We start from the raw sequence: 24,347 nt of genomic DNA, 5'->3' as shown, positions 1-24,347 counted from the left end.
GCCTGTAGTGTAATATGTCAGCACTTTATGACCTGTAGTGTAATATGTCAGCATTATATGACCTTTAGTGTAACATGTCAGCACTTTATGACCTGTAGTGTAATATGTCAGTATTATATGGCCTGTAGTGTAATATGTCAGCACTTTATGACCTGTAGTGTAATATGTCAGTATTATATGGCCTGTAGTGTAATATGTCAGTATTATATGGCCTGTAGTGTAATATGTCAGCATTATATGGCCTGTAGTGTAATATGTCAGCACTTTATTACCTGTAGTGTAATATGTCAGCATTATATGACCTGTAGTGTAATATGTCAGCACTTTATGACCTGTAGTGTAATATGTCAGTATTATATGACCTGTAGTGTAATATGTCAGTATTATATGGCCTGTAGTGTAATATGTCAGTATTATATGACCTGTAGTGTAATATGTCAGTATTATATGGCCTGTAGTGTAATATGTCAGCATTGTATGACCTGTAGTGTAATATGTCAGCATTATATGACCTGTAGTGTAATATGTCAGTATTTTATGACCTGTAGTGTAATATGTCAGCATTATATGGCCTGTAGTGTAATATGTCAGCATTATATGACCTGTAGTGTAATATGTCAGCATTATATGACCTGTTGTGTAATATGTCAGCACTTTATGACCTGTAGTGTAATATGTCAGTATTATATGACCTGTAGTGTAATATGTCAGCATTATATGACCTGTAGTCTAATATGTCAGCATTATATGACCTGTAGTGTAATATGTCAGTATTATATGGCCTGTAGTGTAATATGTCAGTATTATATGACCTGTAGTGTAATATGTCAGCATTATATGACCTGTAGTGTAATATGTCAGCATTATATGATCTGTAGTGTAATATGTCAGCATTATATGACCTGTTGTGTAATATGTCAGCACTTTATGACCTGTAGTGTAATATGTCAGTATTATATGGCCTGTAGTGTAATATGTCAGTATTATATGACCTGTAGTGTAATATGTCAGCACTTTATGACCTGTAGTGTAATATGTCAGTATTATATGACCTGTAGTGTAATATGTCAGTATTATATGACCTGTAGTGTAATATGTCCTGTTGTGTAATATGTCAGCACTTTATGACCTGTAGTGTAATATGTCAGTATTATATGACCTGTAGTGTAATATGTCAGCATTATATGACCTGTAGTCTAATATGTCAGCATTATATGACCTGTAGTGTAATATGTCAGTATTATATGACCTGTAGTGTAATATGTCAGTATTATATGACCTGTAGTGTAATATGTCAGCATTATATGACCTGTAGTGTAATATGTCAGCATTATATGACCTGTAGTGTAATATGTCAGCACTTTATGACCTGTAGTGTAATATGTCAGCATTATATGACCTGTAGTGTAATATGTCAGTATTATATGGCCTGTAGTGTAATATGTCAGTATTATATGACCTGTAGTGTAATATGTCAGCATTATATGACCTGTAGTGTAATATGTCAGCATTATATGACCTGTAGTGTAATATGTCAGCATTATATGACCTGTTGTGTAATATGTCAGCACTTTATGACCTGTAGTGTAATATGTCAGTATTATATGGCCTGTAGTGTAATATGTCAGTATTATATGACCTGTAGTGTAATATGTCAGCACTTTATGACCTGTAGTGTAATATGTCAGTATTATATGACCTGTAGTGTAATATGTCAGTATTATATGACCTGTAGTGTAATATGTCAGTATTATATGGCCTGTAGTGTAATATTTCAGCATTATATGACCTCTAGTGTAATATGTCAGCATTATATGACCTGTAGTGTAAAATGTCAGCATTATATGACCTCTAGTGTAATATGTCAGTATTATATGGCCTGTAGTGTAATATGTCAGCATTATATGACCTGTTGTGTAATATGTCAGCACTTTATGACCTGTAGTGTAATATGTCAGCATTATATGACCTGTAGTGTAATATGACAGTATTATATGACCTGTTGTGTAATATGTCAGCATTATATGACCTGAAGTGTAATATGACAGTATTATATGGCCTGTAGTGTAATATGTCAGCATTATATGGCATATAGTGTAATATGTCAGTATTATATGGCCTGTAGTGTAATATGTCAGTATTATACGGCCTGTAGTGTAATATGTCAGCATTATATGGCCTGTAGTGTAATATGTCAGCATTATATGACCTGTAGTGTAATATGTCAGCATTATATGACCTGTTGTGTAATATGTCAGCACTTTATGACCTGTAGTGTAATATGTCAACACTTTATGACCTGTAGTGTAATATGTCAGCACTATATGACCTCTAGTGTAATATGTCAGTATTATATGACCTCTAGTGTAATATGTCATTACTTTATGACCTGTAGTGTAATATGTCAGTATTATATGGCCTGTAGTGTAATATGTCAGTATTATATGGCCTGTAGTGTAATATGTCAGTATTATATGGCCTGTAGTGTAATATGTCAGCACTTTATGACCTGTAGTGTAATATGTCAGCATTATATGACCTGTAGTGTAATATGTCAGTATTATATGGCCTGTAGTGTAATATGTCAGCATTATATGACCTGTAGTGTAATATGTCAGTATTATATGACCTGTAGTGTAATATGTCAGTATTATATGACCTGTAGTGTAATATGTCAGTATTATATGACCTGTAGTGTAATATGTCAGCATTATATGACCTGTAGTGTAATATGTCAGCATTATATGACCTGTAGTGTAATATGTCAGCACTTTATGACCTGTAGTGTAATATGTCAGCATTATATGACCTGTAGTGTAATATGTCAGTATTATATGGCCTGTAGTGCAATATGTCAGTATTATATGGCCTGTAGTGTAATATGTCAGTATTATATGGCCTGTAGTGTAATATGTCAGCACTTTATGACCTGTAGTGTAATATGTTAGCATTATATGACCTGTAGTGTAATATGTCAGTATTATATGGCCTGTAGTGTAATATGTCAGCATTATATGGCCTGTAGTGTAATATGTCAGGCATTATATGGCCTCTAGTGTAATATGTCAGCATTATATGACCTGTAGTGTAATATGTCAGCACTTTATGACCTGTAGTGTAATATGTCAGTATTATATGACCTGTAGTGTAATATGTCAGCACTATATGACCTGTAGTGTAATATGTCAGCATTATATGACCTGTAGTGTAATATGTCAGTATTATATAGACCTGTAGTGTAATATGTCAGCACTATATGACCTGTAGTGTAATATGTCAGTATTATATGACCTGTAGTGTAATATGTCAGTATTATATGACCTGTAGTGTAATATGTCAGTATTATATGACCTGTAGTGTAATATGTCAGTATTATATGACCTGTTGTGTAATATGTCCGCACTTTATGACCTGTAGTGTAATATGTCAGTATTATATGACCTGTAGTGTAATATGTCAGTATTATATGACCTCTAGTGTAATATGTCAGTATTATATGACCTGTAGTGTAATATGTCAGCACTATATGACCTGTAGTGTAATATGTCAGCATTATATGACCTGTAGTGTAATATGTCAGTATTATATGACCTGTAGTGTAATATGTCAGTATTATATGACCTGTAGTGTAATATGTCAGTATTATATGACCTGTAGTGTAATATGTCAGCATTATATGACCTGTAGTGTAATATGTCAGCATTATATGGCCTGTAGTGTAATATGTCAGCATTATATGGCCGGTAGTGTAATATGTCAGTATTATATGACCTGTAGTGTAATATGTCAGCATTATATGACCTGTAGTGTAATATGTCAGTATTATATGACCTGTAGTGTAATATGTCAGCATTATATGACCTGTAGTGTAATATGTCAGTATTATATGACCTGTAGTGTAATATGTCAGCATTATATGACCTGTAGTGTAATATGTCAGTATTATATGACCTGTAGTGTAATATGTCAGCATTATATGACCTGTAGTGTAATATGTCAGCACTTTATGACCTGTAGTGTAATATGTCAGCATTATATGACCTGTAGTGTAATATGTCAGCACTTTATGACCTGTAGTGTAATATGTCAGTATTATATGACCTGTAGTGTAATATGTCAGTATTATATGACCTGTAGTGTAATATGTCAGCATTATATGACCTGTAGTGTAATATGTCAGTATTATATGACCTGTAGTGTAATTTGTCAGCATTATATGACCTCTAGTGTAATTTGTCAGCATTATATGACCTGTAGTGTAATATGTCAGTATTATATGACCTCTAGTGTAATATGTCAGTATTATATGGCCTGTAGTGTAATATGTCAGTATTATATGACCTGTATTGTAATATGTCAGTATTATATGACCTGTAGTGTAATATGTCAGTATTATATGACCTGTAGTGTAATATGTCAGCATTATATGGCCTGTAGTGTAATATGTCAGTGTTATATGACCTCTAGTGTAATATGTCAGCATTATATGACCTGTAGTGTAATATGTCAGTATTATATGACCTGTAGTGTAATATGTCAGCATTATATGACCTGTAGTGTAATATGTCAGTATTATATGGCCTGTAGTGTAATATGTCAGCATTATATGACCTGTAGTGTAATATGTCAGCACTTTATGACCTGTAGTGTAATATGTCAGTATTATATGGCCTGTAGTGTAATATGTCAGTATTATATGGCCTGTAGTGTAATATGTCAGCATTATATGACCTGTAGTGTAATATGTCAGCATTATATGGCCTGTAGTGTAATATGTCAGCACTTTATGACCTGTAGTGTAATATGTCAGTATTATATGACCTGTAGTGTAATATGTCAGTATTATATGGCCTGTAGTGTAATATGTCAGCACTTTATGACCTGTAGTGTAATATGTCAGCATTATATGACCTGTAGTGTAATATGTCAGTATTATATGACCTGTAGTGTAATATGTCAGTATTATATGACCTGTAGTGTAATATGTCAGCATTATATGGCTTGTAGTGTAATATGTCAGTATTATATGGCCTGTAGTGTAATATGTCAGCATTATATGGCCTGTAGTGTAATATGTCAGCATTATATGACCTGTAGTGTAATATGTCAGCATTATATGACCTTTAGTGTAATATGTCAGTATTATATGGTCTGTAGTGTAATATGTCAGCATTATATGACCTGTAGTGTAATATGTCAGTATTATATGGCCTGTAGTGTAATATGTCAGTATTATATGGCCTGTTGTGTAATATGTCAGCATTATATGACCTGTAGTGTAATATGTCAGCATTATATGGCCTGTAGTGTAATATGTCAGCACTTTATGACCTGTAGTGTAATATGTCAGTATTATATGACCTGTAGTGTAATATGTCAGTATTATATGACCTGTAGTGTAATATGTCAGCATTATATGGCCTGTAGTGTAATATGTCAGTGTTATATGACCTCTAGTGTAATATGTCAGCATTATATGACCTGTAGTGTAATATGTCAGTATTATATGACCTGTAGTGTAATATGTCAGCATTATATGACCTGTAGTGTAATATGTCAGTATTATAAGGCCTGTAGTGTAATATGTCAGCATTATATGACCTGTAGTGTAATATGTCAGCACTTTATGACCTGTAGTGTAATATGTCAGTATTATATGGCCTGTAGTGTAATATGTCAGTATTATATGGCCTGTAGTGTAATATGTCAGCATTATATGACCTGTAGTGTAATATGTCAGCATTATATGGCCTGTAGTGTAATATGTCAGCACTTTATGACCTGTAGTGTAATATGTCAGTATTATATGACCTGTAGTGTAATATGTCAGTATTATATGGCCTGTAGTGTAATATGTCAGCACTTTATGACCTGTAGTGTAATATGTCAGCATTATATGACCTGTAGTGTAATATGTCAGTATTATATGACCTGTAGTGTAATATGTCAGCATTATATGACCTGTAGTGTAATATGTCAGCATTATATGGCCTGTAGTGTAATATGTCAGCATTATATGGCCTGTAGTGTAATATGTCAGCATTATATGGCCTGTAGTGTAATATGTCAGCATTATATGACCTGTAGTGTAATATGTCAGCATTATATGACCTTTAGTGTAATATGTCAGTATTATATGGTCTGTAGTGTAATATGTCAGCATTATATGACCTGTAGTGTAATATGTCAGTATTATATGGCCTGTAGTGTAATATGTCAGTATTATATGGCCTGTTGTGTAATATGTCAGCATTATATGGCCTGTAGTGTAATATGTCAGCATTATATGACCTCTAGTGTAATATGTCAGTATTATATGACCTGTAGTGTAATATGTCAGCATTATATGACCTGTAGTGTAATATGTCAGCATTATATTACCTGTAGTGTAATATGTCAGCATTATATGACCTGTAGTGTAATATGTCAGCATTATATGACCTGTAGTGTAATATGTCAGTATTATATGGTCTGTAGTGTAATATGTCAGCATTATATGACCTGTAGTGTAATATGTCAGTATTATATGGCCTGTAGTGTAATATGTCAGTATTATATGGCCTGTAGTGTAATATGTCAGTATTATATGGCCTGTAGTGTAATATGTCAGCATTATATGGCCTGTAGTGTAATATGTCAGCATTATATGGCCTGTAGTGTAATATGTCAGCATTATATGACCTGTAGTGTAATATGTCAGCATTATATGACCTTTAGTGTAATATGTCAGTATTATATGGTCTGTAGTGTAATATGTCAGCATTATATGACCTGTAGTGTAATATGTCAGTATTATATGGCCTGTAGTGTAATATGTCAGTATTATATGGCCTGTTGTGTAATATGTCAGCATTATATGGCCTGTAGTGTAATATGTCAGCATTATATGACCTCTAGTGTAATATGTCAGTATTATATGACCTGTAGTGTAATATGTCAGCATTATATGACCTGTAGTGTAATATGTCAGCATTATATTACCTGTAGTGTAATATGTGAGCATTATATGACCTGTAGTGTAATATGTCAGCATTATATGACCTGTAGTGTAATATGTCAGTATTATATGGTCTGTAGTGTAATATGTCAGCATTATATGACCTGTAGTGTAATATGTCAGTATTATATGGCCTGTAGTGTAATATGTCAGTATTATATGGCCTGTAGTGTAATATGTCAGTATTATATGGCCTGTAGTGTAATATGTCAGTATTATATGGCATGTAGTGTAATATGTCAGCATTATATGACCTGTTGTGTAATATGTCAGCATTATATGACCTGTAGTGTAATATGACAGTATTATATGACCTGTAGTGTAATATGTCAGCATTATATGGCCTGTTGTGTAATATATCAGCATTATATGACCTCTAGTGTAATATGTCAGCATTATATGACCTGTTGTGTAATATGTCAGCATTATATGACCTCTAGTGTAATATGTCAGCATTATATGACCTGTAGTCTAATATGTCAGCATTATATGACCTCTAGTATAATATGTCAGCATTATATGACCTGTAGTGTAATATGTCAGCACTTTATGACCTCTAGTGTAATATGTCAGTATTATATGGCCTGTAGTGTAATATGTCAGCATTATATGACCTGTAGTCTAATATGTCAGTATTATATGGCCTGTAGTGTAATATGACAGTATTATATGACCTGTAGTGTAATATGTCAGTATTATATGGTCTGTAGTGTAATATGTCAGCATTATATGACCTGTAGTGTAATATGTCAGCATTATATGATCTGTAGTGTAATATGTCAGTATTATATGGCCTGTTGTGTAATATGTCAGTATTATATGGCCTGTAGTGTAATATGTCAGCATTATATGAACTGTAGTGTAATATGTCAGTATTATATGGCCTGTAGTGTAATATGTCAGCATTATATGACCTGTAGTGTAATATGTCAGCATTATATGACCTGTTGTGTAATATGTCAGCATTATATGACCTGTTGTGTAATATGTCAGCATTATATGGCCTGTAGTGTAATATGTCAGTATTATATGGCCTGTAGTGTAATATGTCAGCATTATATGGCCTGTTGTGTAATATGTCAGTATTATATGACCTGTAGTGTAATATGTCAGCATTATATGGTCTGTAGTGTAATATGTCAGCATTATATGGTCTGTAGTGTAATATGTCAGTATTATATGACCTGTAGTGTAATATGTCAGCATTATATGACCTGTTGTGTAATATGTTAGCATTATATGACCTGTAGTGTAATATGTCAGCATTATATGGCCTGTAGTGTAATATGTCAGCATTATATGGTCTGTAGTGTAATATGTCAGCATTATATGACCTGTAGTGTAATATGTCAGCATTATATGGCCTGTAGTGTAATATGTCAGTATTATATGACCTGTAGTGTAATATGTCTGCATTATATGACCTGTAGTGTAATATGTCAGCATTATATGACCTGTAGTGTAATATGTCAGTATTATATGGTCTGTAGTGTAATATGTCAGTATTATATGACCTGTAGTGTAATATGTCAGCATTATATGACCTGTAGTGTAATATGTCTGCATTATATGACCTGTAGTGTAATATGTCAGTATTATATGACCTGTAGTGTAATATGTCAGTATTATATGGTCTGTAGTGTAATATGTCAGCATTATATGGTCTGTAGTGTAATATGTCAGCATTATATGACCTGTAGTGTAATATGTCAGCATTATATGACCTGTAGTGTAATATGTCAGTATTATATGGTCTGTAGTGTAATATGTCAGCATTATATGACCTGTAGTGTAATATGTCAGTATTATATGGCCTGTAGTGTAATATGTCAGTATTATATGGCCTGTTGTGTAATATGTCAGCATTATATGGCCTGTAGTGTAATATGTCAGCATTATATGACCTCTAGTGTAATATGTCAGTATTATATGACCTGTAGTGTAATATGTCAGCATTATATGACCTGTAGTGTAATATGTCAGCATTATATTACCTGTAGTGTAATATGTCAGCATTATATGACCTGTAGTGTAATATGTCAGCATTATATGACCTGTAGTGTAATATGTCAGTATTATATGGTCTGTAGTGTAATATGTCAGCATTATATGACCTGTAGTGTAATATGTCAGTATTATATGGCCTGTAGTGTAATATGTCAGTATTATATGGCCTGTAGTGTAATATGTCAGTATTATATGGCCTGTAGTGTAATATGTCAGTATTATATGGCATGTAGTGTAATATGTCAGCATTATATGACCTGTTGTGTAATATGTCAGCATTATATGACCTGTAGTGTAATATGACAGTATTATATGACCTGTAGTGTAATATGTCAGCATTATATGGCCTGTTGTGTAATATATCAGCATTATATGACCTCTAGTGTAATATGTCAGCATTATATGACCTGTTGTGTAATATGTCAGCATTATATGACCTCTAGTGTAATATGTCAGCATTATATGACCTGTAGTCTAATATGTCAGCATTATATGACCTCTAGTATAATATGTCAGCATTATATGACCTGTAGTGTAATATGTCAGCACTTTATGACCTCTAGTGTAATATGTCAGTATTATATGGCCTGTAGTGTAATATGTCAGCATTATATGACCTGTAGTCTAATATGTCAGTATTATATGGCCTGTAGTGTAATATGACAGTATTATATGACCTGTAGTGTAATATGTCAGTATTATATGGTCTGTAGTGTAATATGTCAGCATTATATGACCTGTAGTGTAATATGTCAGCATTATATGATCTGTAGTGTAATATGTCAGTATTATATGGCCTGTTGTGTAATATGTCAGTATTATATGGCCTGTAGTGTAATATGTCAGCATTATATGAACTGTAGTGTAATATGTCAGTATTATATGGCCTGTAGTGTAATATGTCAGCATTATATGACCTGTAGTGTAATATGTCAGCATTATATGACCTGTTGTGTAATATGTCAGCATTATATGACCTGTTGTGTAATATGTCAGCATTATATGGCCTGTAGTGTAATATGTCAGTATTATATGGCCTGTAGTGTAATATGTCAGCATTATATGGCCTGTTGTGTAATATGTCAGTATTATATGACCTGTAGTGTAATATGTCAGCATTATATGGTCTGTAGTGTAATATGTCAGCATTATATGGTCTGTAGTGTAATATGTCAGTATTATATGACCTGTAGTGTAATATGTCAGCATTATATGACCTGTTGTGTAATATGTTAGCATTATATGACCTGTAGTGTAATATGTCAGCATTATATGGCCTGTAGTGTAATATGTCAGCATTATATGGTCTGTAGTGTAATATGTCAGCATTATATGACCTGTAGTGTAATATGTCAGCATTATATGGCCTGTAGTGTAATATGTCAGTATTATATGACCTGTAGTGTAATATGTCTGCATTATATGACCTCTAGTGTAATATGTCAGCATTATATGATCTGTAGTGTAATATGTCAGTATTATATGGTCTGTAGTGTAATATGTCAGTATTATATGACCTGTAGTGTAATATGTCAGCATTATATGACCTGTAGTGTAATATGTCAGCATTATATGACCTGTAGTGTAATATGTCAGTATTATATGACCTGTAGTGTAATATGTCAGTATTATATGGTCTGTAGTGTAATATGTCAGCATTATATGGTCTGTAGTGTAATATGTCAGCATTATATGACCTGTAGTGTAATATGTCAGCATTATATGACCTGTAGTGTAATATGTCAGCATTATATGGCCTGTAGTGTAATATATCAGCATTATATGACCTGTAGTGTAATATGTCAGCATTATATGACCTGTAGTGTAATATGACAGCATTATATGACCTGTAGTGTAATATGACAGCATTATATGGCCTGTTGTGTAATATGTCAGCATTATATGACCTGTAGTGTAATATGTCAGTATTATATGGCCACTAGTGTAATATGTCAGTATTATATGACCTGTAGTGTAATATGTCAGCATTATATGGCCTGTAGTGTAATATGACAGCATTATATGACCTGTTGTGTAATATGTCAGCATTATATGACCTGTAGTGTAATATGTCAGCATTATATGGCCTGTAGTGTAATATGTCAGCATTATATGGCCTGTAGTGTAATATGACAGCATTATATGACCTGTTGTGTAATATGTCAGCATTATATGACCTGTAGTGTAATATGTCAGCATTATATGGCATGTAGTGTAATATGTCAGCATTATATGGCCACTAGTGTAATATGACAGCATTATATGGCCACTAGTGTAATATGACAGCATTATATGGCCACTAGTGTAATATGACAGCATTATATGGCCACTAGTGTAATATGTCAGCACTATATGACCTGTAGTGTAATATGTCAGTATTATATGACCTGTAGTGTAATATGACAGTATTATATGACCTGTAGTGTAATATGTCAGTATTATATGACCTGTAGTGTAATATGTCAGTATTATATGACCTGTAGTGTAATATGACAGTATTATATGACCTGTAGTGTAATATGTCAGCATTATATGACCTGTAGTGTAATATGTCAGCATTATATGACCTGTAGTGTAATATGTCAGCATTATATTACCTGTAGTGTAATATGTCAGCATTATATTACCTGTAGTGTAATATGTCAGCATTATATGGTCTGTAGTGTAATATGTCAGCATTATATGACCTGTAGTGTAATATGTCAGTATTATATGGCCTGTAGTGTAATATGTCAGTATTATATGGCCTCTAGTGTAATATGTCAGTATTATATGGCCTGTAGTGTAATATGTCAGTATTATATGGCCTGTAGTGTAATATGTCAGTATTATATGGTCTGTAGTCTAATATGTCAGTATTATATAACCTGTAGTCTAATATGTCAGTATTATATGGCCTGTAGTGTAATATGTCAGCATTATATGACCTGTAGTGTAATATGACAGCATTATATGACCTGTAGTGTAATATGACAGCATTATATGGCCTGTAGTGTAATATGTCAGCATTATATGACCTGTAGTGTAATATGTCAGTATTATATGGCCACTAGTGTAATATGTCAGTATTATATGACCTGTAGTGTAATATGTCAGCATTATATGGCCTGTAGTGTAATATGACAGCATTATATGACCTGTTGTGTAATATGTCAGCATTATATGACCTGTAGTGTAATATGTCAGCATTATATGGCCTGTAGTGTAATATGTCAGCATTATATGGCCACTAGTGTAATATGACAGCATTATATGGCCACTAGTGTAATATGACAGCATTATATGGCCACTAGTGTAATATGACAGCATTATATGGCCACTAGTGTAATATGTCAGCACTATATGACCTGTAGTGTAATATGTCAGTATTATATGACCTGTAGTGTAATATGACAGTATTATATGACCTGTAGTGTAATATGTCAGTATTATATGACCTGTAGTGTAATATGTCAGCATTATATGGCCTGTAGTGTAATATGTAAGCACTTTATGACCTGTAGTGTTATATGTCAGTATTATATGGCCTGTAGTGTAATATGTCAGTATTATATGACCTGTAGTGTAATATGTCAGTATTATATGACCTGTAGTGTAATATGTCAGTATTATATGACCTGTATTGTAATATGTCAGTATTATATGACCTGTAGTGTAATATGACAGTATTATATGACCTGTAGTGTAATATGTCAGTATTATATGACCTGTAGTGTAATATGTCAGCATTATATGACCTGTAGTGTAATATGTCAGCACTTTATGACCTGTAGTGTAATATGTCAGTATTATATGGCCTGTAGTGTAATATGTCAGTATTATATGACCTGTAGTGTAATATGTCAGTATTATATGACCTGTAGTGTAATATGTCAGCATTATATGACCTGTAGTGTAATATGTCAGCATTATATGACCTGTTGTGTAATATGTCAGCATTATATGGCCTGTAGTGTAATATGTCAGTATTATATGACCTGTAGTGTAATATGTCAGCATTATATGACCTGTAGTGTAATATGTCAGCATTATATGACCTGTTGTGTAATATGTCAGTATTATATGACCTGTAGTGTAATATGTCAGCATTATATGACCTGTAGTGTAATATGTCAGCATTATATGGCCTGTAGTGTAATATGTCAGTATTATATGACCTGTAGTGTAATATGTCAGTATTATATGACCTGTAGTGTAATATGTCAGCATTATATGACCTGTAGTGTAATATGTCAGCATTATATGACCTGTAGTGTAATATGTCAGCATTATATGGCCTGTAGTGTAATATGTCAGCATTATATGACCTGTAGTGTAATATGTCAGCATTATATAACCTGTAGTGTAATATGTCAGTATTATATGACCTGTAGTGTAATATGTCAGTATTATATGACCTGTAGTGTAATATGTCAGCATTATATGACCTGTAGTGTAATATGTCAGCATTATATCGCCTGTAGTGTAATATGACAGCATTATATGACCTGTTGTGTAATATGTCAGTATTATATGGCCTGTAGTGTAATATGTCAGCATTATATGGCCTGTAGTGTAATATGTCAGCATTATATGACCTGTTGTGTAATATGTCAGCATTATATGGCCTGTAGTGTAATATGTCAGTATTATATGACCTGTAGTGTAATATGTCAGTATTATATGACCTGTAGTGTAATATGTCAGCATTATATGGCCTGTAGTGTAATATGACAGCATTATATGGCCACTAGTGTAATATGTCAGCATTATATGGCCTGTAGTGTAATATGTCAGCATTATATGGTCTGTAGTGTAATATGTTAGCATTATATGACCTGTAGTGTAATATGTCAGTATTATATGACCTGTAGTGTAATATGACAGTATTATATGGCCACTAGTGTAATATTTCAGCATTATATGACCTCTAGTGTAATATGTCAGTATTATATGACCTCTAGTGTAATATGTCAGTATTATATGACCTCTAGTGTAATATGTCAGTATTATATGACCTCTAGTGTAATATGTCAGTATTATATGACCTCTAGTGTAATATGTCAGTATTATATGACCTCTAGTGTAATATGTCAGTATTATATGACCTCTAGTGTAATATGTCAGTATTATATGGCCTGTAGTGTAATATGACAGCATTATATGACCTGTAGTGTAATATGACAGTATTATATGACCTGTAGTGTAATATGTCAGCATTATATGGCCACTAGTGTAATATTTCAGCATTATATGACCTGTAGTGTAATATGTCAGTATTATATGGCCACTAGTGTAATATTTCAGCATTATATTGCCTGCAGTGTACCTGGATTTTTGCATTGATTACTTATTAAATGTGGTCTGATCTTTATCTAAGTCACAATTATAACAGATCTTTGTGTGGTGATATTTTACAAGCGTAAATCCGTCTGAAAAAAAAGCCAAAGTCAACAAGGGGCTGCTTACTTTCTTATTAAGCAGCTAACAAAGCTGTTGAGTGCCCATATCTTGAATTTAGTACCTTGTAGATCCTTAGCAGTGCACAACATTGAGGATGAGTTTTGGAACATTCCTTCCTGCAAATCTATTTTAGTTTATTAATATTTCTGGGTTGTTTTTAATTGCTCAGGTCTCTTCAGGTCATACCACAACTTCTCAATTTTGTCTTGGCCATTAAAAAAAAAAAAACCATTTTCTTTTTCAGCCATCTTTAGCTGGTGCCTTGACATTCTCCTGTGAAATGACTTGATACAGTTTGAATTCATTCTTCCTTCAGTGATTACGGCGTCCAGGCTCTGATACAGCAGTAGGTGTTTAGTACAATTTTTCCTTCACACGCATTGTTGTGTATATTTACCAAAAATGTAAACTTTTGTCTCATCTGTCCAGAGCACATTCATGGAAGTGTTGTGGAACATCCGGGTGGTCTTGAGCAAATGTAAGACATACTGCAATGTTTTTATACAGCAGTGGTTTCCTTTGTTGTGTCCTTCTATGAACACCCCATTCTTGTTTAGTGTAATAGTGGACACGGGAGGGATGACTTTCACAGTTTGTAGAGTCTTCTTTTGCTGTTACTCAGGGTTTCTTTTGTACCTCTTTCACGATTGCTCATTTTGATCTTCTAGGGAGAGTAGCAACAGTCCTGAATTTTCTTTATTTCTAGACAATTTTTCTTACCATTTATTGATGAACACCCAAGTCTTTAGCAATGCTTTTGTGTCCTTTTCCAACTTCATAATGTATCTTCTAAGGTCCTATGAAAGCTGTTGGGATTGAGGTATGGTTCACACTAACCAATCTTTCTTGAGAAAAACAGATTTGTTAGTAACCAGTCTTTATTTGGCAAGGCACCTGTGCAACCCACACTTCCAGTGTCATCGTCTTTATTGAAACACTTGGATACAAATAACTTTTGAAGAAGCTGTTAACAGATGTATAGAATAGGGTATGGTAAACTAAGCGCTATAGAGTCCTAAAGCTCACCTCCTAAAAGACCCCCTAGCGGGCTATAAGATACAAAATTGTGGATATCGAAGGGAGCGCTTAAAGCTTAATAGGAAGAAAATAAAAGGCATATGACTAAGATGACTTCACGACAGTCATATTTTAAACCAATTTTAGACAATTTTATGGCTTTATAGATCGATCCGAAACCACCTATTAGCCTGGGCACGCGACACATTAGTATTTTAACACCACACTAACGACCAGTGGATGCTCTATTTATATATTACATATATTCAAAAAGATTGGGTACTTCCAATTCATAACAAGTATAAGGTTTCTCCACCATTAAGAATCATAACCATATCCATAACATCACACACTGAGAAATCAAGCTATATAGATATTTGTAGAATAACAAATCAATTCACTGTAATCTATATCCTCGAGACGATTAGAGAAAGTTTCCACTTTATAACAGAATGACTGTTTGTACATGTATTATATATGTTTTTTTCTAAGCCTTTCGACACAGATTTTAAAAGCATTTCATTTTAACCTAGAGACTTCCTTGTATATTAGCATACATTGTATGCTAAATAGATATATATTTTATTTCTTATTAATCTGATCCCTTTGTGCACAATAACCCCTGGGTTAACAAGAGCCGCTCCGCAAATATTACTAAGATGAGTGTTAAACAAACCCACGATTCTGCACTATCTATCAATAATAATGACAGATGGTTATTACTGGATGCCTAAACAAATACCGGAATCGAAACTGGAAATGACGCAAAATACGTCATCCTGATACCGGAAGTGACACAGAAATATACAAACAGGAAGTAAACAAGCCGAAACCGGAAGTACCAAATATTCCGATCGGCAGTGAAATATAAAAAATATAAAATATAAAAAATAAAATATAACACACAAGAATAATCGAAATCCACATAAGAATCTTATGGTAGAATATCAACTAGGAATAATGAATATAACAGATCATAGGAATAGGGATAAATCACTAGGGTTAAGAAGCACTTTACAAATATGGATCATTACTCATGACCCACTAGGAACAACAAGAAGAGGTTTCCCATAGATTTTTGGCGCCAAACTAGGATCCAATCATAACATTTGGGATCCCATATAAGCTTCCAGTTTATCAATATACAGTATAGTCTTGAGAAAGGCCTTGATATAGGCCGAAACGCGTAGACATACTGGTAAGCTTATTTCCAATTATCAGATAAGTGTAAAAACTTATTGCACCATTGTTTGTTTGTTTTCTTTAACAGGTCAAGGAATTTTTTATATTGGTTTCACCGGCTTTTAGCCTTTGTACAATAGTTCAAGTTGATTTTCACATTTTTTCACTGAGGAATTTTTTATCGTTTGGATACACATAGAATATACCCTTTCAGACACTATTTTTTACCACGACATTTGCCACAGATATATTGCCACTATTTGAACACAAAGGAAGAACTGGACTGGTGTGTGAATGTGCGTGTATTATAAGATCTCACAAACGTATGAGTGTGATTGATACTGCCCGATAGTGACAGCATTAGCTGTACCACACAGCGCTTAAACTGAAACATATATAACAACCTGCAACATTGTTGCGAATTAAACAAAAACTGACAGATATTCATTACGTATATAACCTGGGTTGTACCAGATTATACTTACTTTAATTGTTAAATTGAAGTTTGAAAATGAATGGGTGTTTCAACGGAGATTCATATTACAAATTAATGGACTATTAACTCTATACATATAATCAAGGTTGTGCCAGACTGAGCTTTAACTTCAAACTCAGCTTTCAGAGCTTTCGAAATTAATAGATATTGTAACACGGTTATTTAACTGAAACGAATTCATAGAAAGCATTTATTGAAAGTGGGTTGTGCCTAATTTAACTAAAGCCATAAAACTGAATATATAAATAATATGTATGAGAAGAATGTTATAAACTGATGACTGATAATTGTAATACTTGTGGATCATAACAGTGGCTGTGCCAAAGGGCACTTAATTCGAATTACCACACACTGGCCCAGAATAATAATAATTTTTGGCACTGTGAATAAACTCTGGGACATTTGTCAATTGATAAAATCTGGGAGACGCGGGGATAGCAGATTTAGTTTTCTATGAAACATACGCCTAAAATTTATAAAGGTGGATTAACATAAGCCATAGTAACTGTTGCAGCAATTAATATATGGACTAATCAGGGTCTAACTATTTAATAACTCTAAGTGAACAAAAGTGGCCAGATCGGAGGTCTGGGCTACACAGAACTAGGCTTATTGTGATTATAACTATATTCCAATTTTTGGGAATATATACCTAATGAAATTTTGAAAACTACAGTAGCACCAAGCACGCACACATTACTATTTATACAAATATACAGGCTAAAATTATAACCCAGGTTATAACTGATCAAACCCTCGTTTTTGTGAATATTCAATTCACCAGTACCCCTATTCGTGGATAATCATTATTAATATACAATAATCAGTACTCTGCTATCACCCATTATATTGAATGATGATAGCATAAGTTTATATAGCTGAGAGTACACAACCTTGATCAGAATTTATATATGAGCTCTACTATTCAGATGAACACTCTGATGGTAACCATTACCGATTTATTGAACTATTTAGATCACTATTACTAGTGAATTTATTCAGGCCGAATTATCATAAACTGTGATCTAATGTGAAAGTTACTATACTGATTTGAGCACTGGAGCAAATTTTAATCGTGTGTGTATCAACCAAACAACTTTGGTTTTTTATTTTAATACCAATAAAAGTTATATTTTAATATCCTGTTAAGGAATCCCAACCTTTAGTTCAGACCTAGAGTGCTGTAAGTGCATACTTTGGGTAGTCTGGTATCCTTTATACCATTCTTCCTTTGTGTTCATATTTATATTTGTGCACAAGCACCATTTCCTCTAACATACAGTAGAATTATTCTAACTCTTACCTCTGAATTTGACTTATTATAAGAGGAAAAGTCTAAGTAGTGCCACTGTTCATCCTTGTGTGTTTAATATTGCCACTATTTGATTGCAACAAACTGTTTGCCGAACTACTTTGAACACACCTTTGTGAATTTTGGACACCCGTTAAAGAATGGATTTTTATTTTTAACTTTAGGAAGCGATTCTCATTGTGGACATTTTTTGTGACTTATTTTGAGACTTTTTTTGGACACTTTTTTGCTGGACTCACAGTTTTTTGGATTCACATTTGTTTTGGTGTATTGGTACCATATCTTGTTATAGACAATATTGCATAAGCTGTATACTGTTTACCGTTATTGCTGCTTATTTGCCTATATGTTTCAAATCTGAACATCATTATAGCAAAACGTCACTCATTTGTTTTTATTATATTTTATTCTGTATATTTTATTCTGTATGTACCATGGATCCATGCTACTTTTAATTGTAATTACTCATATGTTATTATTGGATGTATTAAATCTTATTGAGGTAATTTTAATCATATTTCTAATCATCTTAGTCATATGCCTTTTATTTTCTTCCTATTAAGCTTTAAGCGCTCCCTTCGATATCCACAATTTTGCTGTTAACAGATGTTTCATTTTTTTTTTGCACCCTTCACTGTGAATTATTACTCAGTGTCTTCAATAAAAAATTGAAAAGTACAACTGTTTTTGCGCTTTTAGTTTTGTCAAAAAAAAATAGATTTCTTTCTTTTTTACAAATCTAATATTTATTTTAAAAAAAATAAACTTGCTCACAGAGCTACAGTATGTTAACAATGCATTTAGTACTGCTATTGTTGTACTTGATCACAGTCTGGTCAACTGGCTTATCAACTCTATCACAATCTAGACCTATTTTGACTTTGCCCAGGACCTTGGACTGACAATTTAGATGATTGGGTACTTCTAACTTTGTGGCAACAGTTTGGGGGAAACCCTTTCCAGTTCTAGCATGACGGCGCCCCTGTGCACAAAGTGAGGTCCACGTAAACATGGTTTAATAAGTTTAGTGTGGAGGAACTCAGTGTCCTGCACAGTGTCCTGCTCTTAACCCCATTGATCACCTTTGGGATGAATTGGAACATCAATTGTGAGCAAGAACTTCTCATCAAACATCAGAGGGGTGTATGCAACTCCATATTACTGCCCATAGTTTTGGAATACGATTTCCTACGAGCTCATATAGGTGTGATGGTATAAACCGATTTTGTATAACATTTTTCAGGCACCAAAAAAAAAAAAAATTTGACAATTGTAAAGTGCCACTCTTACACTACTTTCTGATTAGATAGGAATTTTTGATCGTTCATCGCTATTTTCAAGGCTGGGAAATTGAAAACAAAGGTTCTCATCCATTAATAAATAACAATTATATATTTTTTTACTTGTCTTATAGAGGCTTTTATTAGCATCAGAAGAGCAACGTCCAGATGCTGTCATTTAGATTGTACCAGAATTTAAACCTGTTTTTTAAACCTGTCCCCAGGCCTCCCTAACAGGTCACATTTTGAGGATTTCTGAACTGGAGCACAGGTGAAATAATCAGCTGATTAGTAACCCTTGTTATTTTACCTGCTCTCATCCAAGGTAATCCTGAAAATCTGGCCTGTTGGGGAGGCCTGAGAACAGGTTGGAAAACCAGTGGACCAGAACAACATGTATTGGATTACCTAACTCGGTAGCAATAAGGAACATTTCCCAATCTGTTGGCAAATATATCAGCCCAATATAACACCTGTAATAAAATCTAATTGTAGTAAATGACTTTATAACCATATTATACACAGATCACAAATATCAGTGTCGGTAATGCAGTATGTAGGCATGAAATAGACATAACACTAAAGATTCATTCCACAAAAAAACTTATGTATAAATAAAAAACTGTAATGAAATTTTATTTATTTTGTCTGCTTTTTTCCCCTGGCACTACTTGTTAAAGGGACAGTAAACATACAAAATAACGTTATATAATTCTGCACATAGTGCAGAATTATATAACATTATCTTAGCGGCACCTTTATAAATCTAAAGCATTTCCTGATTTTTTTTATCCAAAAGTTGGACTCCGCTCAAAGTTGTACTGAGCGGGTCTTGTTCAAAAGTGCTTTGTGGGCGCGCTGTCTAGTCACAGCGCACCCGATCGCGCCGTTGAAGTGAATGTAGCCATCTGATCTGGTAGCGGGAGCGTGCTACAGTCAATTCAATGGCGCAATCGGGCATCCTGTGACAAGACAGCGCGACCGCGAAGCACTTTTGCACAATACCCGCTCAGTAGAACCTTAAGCGGAGTCCAACTTTGTGATAAAAAATTAGGAAATGCTTTAGATTTATAAAGGTGTCGCTAAGATAACGTTGTATAATTCTGCACTGTGTGCAGAATTGTATAACTTTATTTTGTATGTTTACTGTCCCTTTAATTACCAGGGTCTGATACCATTCAAGTATAGTTTTTGGCTTTGCAAAACAATACTAGTGGTTAAGTGGTGCTATGTATCAATTAATAGCATTTCCCAGATTCAGTTATAGAAATTGAACAAAAAAGCGATACTGTATAAGCACTCGTGTTAGACCCATGGAGGTGTAATATGTCATGTATGTGTGTACATCATAAGTGAATAAAAACGTAAAACTTTATTGAAATATTTTTTTAAAAATGGGTAAAGTTAAAACTAAAATGCTGGCAAAGAATTAGCCAATAACACTCCTGTGATCCAAATTGTGTGTAAGCAGTAGTTGTAGCCCTTGCAGTGAGGAATATTACTTTACAAATATACAAACATAAGACATACAAGTTAGGAGTTTCTGAAGGTCAGATAAGTGGACTGAATGCCTGATGGAAGAGATGGGTCTTTAGCTTTTTTTAAAAGTCTGTAAGGACGGTGCACGGTAAAGAGTTCCAGAAGGTAGGGGCAGCGTGGTGGAATGCCCTGGAGCCTGAGTTTGTCCTTATTCTTGGCACTGAGAGGAGGGATGTGTTGGCTGACCTAAGTGAACGGGATGGGATGTAGGGTGTCAGGAGCTCTTTCAGGTACTGTGGGCCTTGGTTGTTTAAGGCTTTGAAGGTCAGTAAGCCAATTTTAAAATATGTTCGCCATTTAATTGGGAGTCAGTACAGGGAGTGGAGAACAGGTGTTATGTGACAGGAGCGAGTTTGATTGGTCAGTGGCTGCTGCATTTTGTACCGTCTGAAGGCGATGGAGTTCTTTTTTTGGGAGGCCCAAGTAAAGTGCATTGCAGTAATCTAGTCTAGAGGATACAAATGCATGGGTTAATGTTGGCATATCATCCGGTGGAATTAAGTGTTGTATCCTGGCTATGTTTTTCAGATGGAAAAAGGCAGATTTTATTACGGAGGAGATCTGCTGTTTAAATGATAGTTCTGCATCAGTCAGCACTCAGAGGTTTCGTACATTTGCTGAACTAATGAGTTCAGGGCCTCCTAGTTCCAGGCTAGTTGAGTGATCGTGGGATATTTTTGATGCCCGGGGTCCTCTTACCAAGCGTAACTCTCTTTTGTCTGGGTTCACTTTGAGACAGCTAGCATTAATCCATTCTATGAGGTCTGTTAAGCAACAGTTTATGCGGCGTGCTGGGTCTGTAGTATCTGGAGCAAAGGAGAAGTAGAGTAGTGTGTCATCAGTGTCACAATGGTACCTTAGGCCATGTCGGGTAATGATGTCCCTCAGTGGTAGTAAGTAAATTGTGAATAGCATGGGAGACAGGATGGATCCTTGTGGAACTCCGCAGGTCAGTTCTCTCGGTGCTGATGAGCTTATTCCTGATATTACTCTCTGTGATCTACCAGCAAGAAAAGATTTAAACCAGTTAAGGACTGTGCCTCCTAGACCACAGATGTGCTGCAAGCGCTCTTTTAGAATCTTATGGTCAATAGGATACATGACATATTACACCTCTAAGGGTCTAACACGTTCAGCCACTATAACTGAATCTGGAAGAAGCTTAGTTATATCTATTCCTAATTGGCCACAGCAAATAAGATGATAAACAACACCTATCAAAGGGTGTGTCCCTGAACTGCAAATCAATATGCATTTTATAAAAAATTGACATTATTACATATATTTTGCAATGCAGTGATTTGTTTCTGCATGTACAGATACATTTATTAAAATAGTGTAGCTTTAACTATTTATTAAAAATCTAAAATTATGTAGCTCTAAAGTAATGCAGTCTGCTCTTTAAAGGGGCATTCTAGTGATCCAGCTGTTTGTATTTAACCCTCACAAAGGGGCTAAACACATAGTTAATGTCCTGCTCAGGAGCCACAAAGAACTGCTGGCCCCATGCAAAAATCAACCAATAAAGAAATATGCTGCCCCACCAATCACTGGCTGTGTTCAGCTCAGCAGCTGCATTGCTTGTGACTCTGAGCATGACTTTAGTTATGTGTTTAACCCCTTTGCAAGGAGTTGATATCTCAATAGTACAAAAATAATTTGCCCAGGAAAATTAGAGCATCCAATTATTTCACTAGAATGTTCCTTTAAGCTTAAAGGGATATGAAACTCAACATGTTTCTTTCATATTTCAGATAGAACATACAATTTATTTATATTATCAAATTGCTTCATTCACTTGATATCCTTCGTTGAAAAAGCAGCAATGCTCTACTGGGTGCTAACTGAAAACATCAGGCGAGCCAATGACAAGAAGAATATGTGTGCAGCCACCAATCATCTGTTATTTTACCAGTAGCGCATTCCTGCTTTCTGAGCCTACCTAGGTATGTTTTTCAACAAAGGATCTCAAAAGAATGAAACAAATTAGATAACAGAAGTCAACTGAAACGTGGTGTCAAATTGATCTATATAAATGATGAATGCTGTGGTTTACTGTTTTCAAGTAGACTGTCCCTTTAACACCTCTACTTGGCAGTGGATGCATTACACATTTTTAAACACATTTGTGAAGCCCTGTGGTACTTCATTATAAATCATTTGTGTTGAGCTATAGGACTGCTTTGGATTGTTTCACTGTGGCTCTCTGGGGTGTATACATAAAATACTATGTTGTAGAAAGGGCAATTATTTCTGGGGGTTTTACTGCTACCATCTTGTCTGAATGAAATGTCCCTGTAATGCAGAATTGATAAAGTAAACTGCAATGCAAACACTAGATGGCAGCACTAGCCCAGCTTCAATATTTATGCTTCTTGGGATTGTATAGATTTAGTAAAACCTTCTTAGAAACCTTTTTTCTACACATTGTGAAACCCACATTTCTTTCTTTCTTGATTCAAATAGAACAAGCAATTTTAAACAATTTCCTAATTAACTTCTATTATCAATGTTCTTTGTTCTCTTGGTATCTTTTGTTAAAAAGCAGGAACGTACGCTCAGGAGCATTCACAAGTATTGAGCACTATGCGGCAGCAGTTTTGTAAGAATGTTATCTATTTACAAGACCACTAGAGGGCAGCGCTATCTCCTGCCTTGCAGTGCTCCAGAGACCAACCTAAGTAACATAGAATACCGTGGGATCTGAGCAGATTTGATATTAGAAGTAAATGGGAAACTGCAGCTCTGTCTGAATTACAAAAGAAAATGTTTAGGTTTCAGATCCCTTTTTATCTTTGAGATCCCCGTTGCTGGTATTCCCATAGTGAACCATTGAGTAGTGTGTAAGCTTGTGGCTGTGCGTATGGCGTAGTCTCAGTGAAACAAGCTGTAGTTGTGGCGTTTTTTCATACGTGTCACTGAGGCTATGCCATTGAGAAGCCAGTATAGAGTACGTACAGATGCCTGAGAGCCCGGAGACCTTAATGCACGCTCTAAGGACGGTACTTTCTGTCGATATAGGCTGCCTCCAAGTGAACATAACGGAGAAGGAAAGTCGTGCGTGCAGTTAGATGG

Source organism: Bombina bombina, chromosome 9 (assembly GCF_027579735.1).
Source record: "Bombina bombina isolate aBomBom1 chromosome 9, aBomBom1.pri, whole genome shotgun sequence".
In the NCBI taxonomy this organism is placed as follows: Eukaryota; Metazoa; Chordata; class Amphibia; order Anura; family Bombinatoridae; genus Bombina; species Bombina bombina.
This window is presented reverse-complemented; position numbering follows the sequence as displayed.